We start from the raw sequence: 4,331 nt of genomic DNA, 5'->3' as shown, positions 1-4,331 counted from the left end.
GACCTGTATGCTAGGTGGTACCTCAGTTAGCTCTGATGTGCAGGAGGATGTCCTAGCAGTGAATGTTCCTGCTCAGGTTACACCCCCCTTACTTCAGGCAACTGAAATGCATCAAGAATGCAACAAGGTCAAACAGTTAGAGGATGCTCAAATAGCCTTGAAGAGAGCCTCCTCCTGTGATCCCAGAGATAAGATGGGTACTGAACACAGCAAAGTCACTGAAACTACTCACATTCTTGCTATCAAAGCTGAACTAACTAAGGAGCATGTAATGTTAGGGGACCCAAAACCTCCTGATAAAGCTCAATGAAAATCTCTTCTTGGAACATTAGAGGTGGGAATGATCCCATCAAGCAACAGGAAGTTCTTGAATTCTTAAGACTTCATCAGGTGGACATTATGGGTGTTTTGGAAACCAGAATTAAAGAAAAGAAAGCTAAAAAGGTTATTCATAACAAATTTAAAGCTTTTAAAGTGATTTGCAACTACAATGCTCATGTTAATGGTAGAATTTGGCTTGTCTGGAAACCTACCACTGTGGATATTCATCCCTTGATCATTCACTCCCAGTTCATCCATTGTGAGGTATTTCATCATGCTACCTACACTAAATTTCATCTCACCATGATTTATGCTAGCAATAATGCTACAGCTCGTGATGATCTTTGGCACAATCTGCGTACTATCAGTACTCAGGTTTATAAGTGGATCCTTCTTGGTGACTTTAATGTTGTTAGGGATGTTACTGAGAGAATTAGTAATACCCCTCCTAATCTTGCTGATATCTTGGATTGCAACTCTTGTCTGCTGCATTGTGGGGTTGCTGACATTACTAGCACTGGTTGTGAGATGACTTGGACTAATAAGCAAGACATTGATACTCTTGTCTGGTCAAAATTGGATAGAGCTCTTACTAATGTTGACTGGCAACTTCAGTATCCTGCTACCTCTGCTGTCTTCCTTCCTACTGGGGTATCTAATCACTCCCCTATTCTTGTTACTGTCTTTGAGGATAAGCATTATGGGTCCAGGTTTAGTTTTCTTAATTGCTGGATAAACCACCCTGACTATCATGATCTGGTAAATGAGGCCTGGAGGGAACCTGTTCAGGGCTCACTCAGTTTTACTCTTTTTGGCAAATTAAAACATGTTAAAAAGAGACTGAAGGCTTTGCATAAGGAGAACTTTAATCAAATTTCTCAAAGAGTCCACACTGCTAGAGATCAATTATCTGACTGTCAGAAAGCTATTCATGAAGACTTCTCTTCGATTGACCTCTATGAAAAGGAAAGAGAACTCATGGCTACCTATCTTGCACTCAAGGCTGCTGAGAGCACTATTTTGAAACAAAAAGCTAAGCTTGATCACATTTCCTATAATGACTCCTCTCCTAAATATTTCTCTGCTAGAATTCATGAAAGACAGCAGCAACAACTTATTGGCCATATTAAAGATAAAGATGGAAATGAGAGAATTGGTCTTGATTCAGTTGCTGAGGGTTTTATTGACTATTACCAACATCTTCTTGGGCAGTCTCACCCTACTTCTCCCATTGATGTTGCCTTCATACAAAGCCACCCTTGTGTGCCAGAGGATGATATTTTGGGCTCATTAAACCCATTGAGCTGATGAAATTAGAGCTGCTGTGTTTAGTATTGGGTCTAATAAGAGTCCAGGTCCAGATGGCTTCTCTTCTGCTTTCTTTAAGGCTTCCTGGGACACTGTTGGCCCTGATTACTGCAAAGCTATCCAAGCCTATTTTAAGAATGGTAGACTCAGTAAACAAGCCAATGCCACTCTTATTACTCTCATACCTAAGAAATCAGTTTGCAATACTGTCATGGACTTCCGTCCCATCTCCTGTTGCACCACTTTTTACAAGACTATTAGTAAAATTCTCACAACTAGGCTTCAGAACATTCTTCCTCACATAATTGGTACTGAGCAGGCTGCTTTTATTAAAGGGAGGAACATCCATGAGAATATTATGATGTCTCAGTCCTTGGTTAAGGGTTATAGGAGGAAGTACCTCACCCCAAGATGCTTAGTGAAAGTAGACATAAGAAAAGCTTTTGATTCCCTTCAATGGGATTTCATTCATCAAATGTTACATGCTCTTAAGTTTCCTGACATTTTTGTAAAATGGATCATGGGATGCATCACTAGCTCTTGGTTCTCCATCAAAATTAATGGATTTGTTCATGGTTTTTTAAAGGCAAGAGTGGACTTCGACAAGGGGATCCCCTGTCTCCTTACCTCTTTGTCCTTAGTATGGAGATCCTTTATCGATATCTGAGGAAGATTTGTCTTCAGCACAATGTCTCTTTTCACCCTAAGTGCACTAAGCTTGGCCTTACTCATCTAATTTTCGCTGATGACCTTATGATCTTTACAAGGGGTGATGTGCCATCTGTAACTGTAGTCTTGGAAACTCTCAATGACTTCTCTAACTGGTCTGGCTTGTCTGCTAATACTGACAAGACTGATATATACTTTGGAGGGGTGACTGATGATATTAAACACCAAATTCTCCTGCATACTGATTTTTCTGAGGGTACTTTCCTTTCGATATCTTGGCATTCCTTTGCACTGACTCGGAAACTCTTTTGATAATTATGGTGCATTGATTAACAAGATTCAGACTCACTTGCATCACTGGACTACTAATTTCTTCTCTTATTTGGAAGAGCTCGGCTCTTGAACTCGTTATTTTTGGTCTCACTAATTTTCGGCGTGCCCCTTTGTTTTGCTACCTAAGAATGTAGTGAAACTCATTAACAAGCTTTGTAAAAACTTCTTCTGGAATCAAGAGGATGGGCATAGGAAATTAGTCTTTAAAAGCTGGTCTGATATTTGTTCTCCCTGGAATGAAGGAGGGGTGGACATAAAAGAGCTGCTTTCCTGGAACAAAGCTGTGCTAGCCAAATGGATCTGGACTCTTGATTCTCAGCAGGAAGGGTTATGGTCTACCTGGACTGCAGCTTACTATTTTTCTACTGATACAATCTGGAGCATCAAATCTAAAGATCATCTCTCTGAGAGCTTAAAAAGCATCATAGTTGTTAGAGAGGAGATTCTATGCCATGCTCACTCTCCTGTAGCAGCTAGTAATCTTGTCCACTCTTGGACCCTCACAGGCAAGTTCAATATTGTAAAAGCTTATCACTGGTTTCGAAAGCACAAGCCTATTCTTGACTGGGCACCTGCACTGCATCATCAGTTCGTCATCCCTAGCCATAGAGTTCTCACTACTTTGGCTTTACAACATAAACTTGCTACTCTTGATAATCTTTCTTGTAGGGGTCTTCATCTGGTAAATTGGTGTATTACCCATGAACATATCTTCTCTACCTGCTCTTTTACTCAGAAAATTTGGCAGGGCATCTACACTTGGCTAGGTCTGACGGGTAGGTCTATTATTCCTACAGCTGAACTCATTTGGTGTGCTGCAAAGCAACATTCTAGACATTGGAAGAATGGTTGGATCAGAAGCAGCATTGCTGCTACATGCTATCAGATTTGGCATGAACGAAATGCTCGCATTTTCCAGGGGGTGGAACATACTGAAGCTCAAGTTCTACATATTATTCGTTTCAATGTTAGTGCTAGAATTTCTCATAGAGTCACTAGTGCAGCTTATGATCAGGCTATTCAACGGCTGATCTTATTTTAGGATTAGTCTACCCTTTAGGGGATATTATTTGCGTAGAATGCTTGTCTATTTTGTTCTTTCCCCTTGAGGATGAATAATATGGACTTATAACTTCTTGCAAAAAAATAAAAAAAATAAAATAATAATAATAATAATAATAATAATAATAAGAAGAAGAAGAAGAAGAAGAAGAAGAAGAAGAAGAAGAATAATAAGAACAATAATAAGAACAATAACAATAATAATAACAAGAATAATAATAACAATAACAATAATAGTAATAATAACAATAGTAATAATAATAGTAGTAACAATAGTAATAATAATAATAATAATAATAATAATAATAATAATAATAATAATAATAATAATGATAATAATAATAATAATAATAACAACAACAACAACAACCATAAAATAATAAGAACAATAATAATAATAAGAATAAGAATTTTTAAAAATAAATAATAATAATAATAATAATAATAATAATAATAATAATAATAGTAATAATAATAATAATAATAATAACAATAATAACAATAGTAATAATAATAAGAACAATAATAATAACAATAACAATAATAGAGCTGCGCGCATCCTTTTCATAAAATAATAATAATAATAATAATAGTAATAATAATAACAATAATAACAATAGTAATAATAATAAGAACAA

This window comes from Silene latifolia, chromosome Y (genome assembly GCF_048544455.1).
Source record: "Silene latifolia isolate original U9 population chromosome Y, ASM4854445v1, whole genome shotgun sequence".
Lineage (NCBI taxonomy): Eukaryota > Viridiplantae > Streptophyta > Magnoliopsida > Caryophyllales > Caryophyllaceae > Silene > Silene latifolia.
This window is presented reverse-complemented; position numbering follows the sequence as displayed.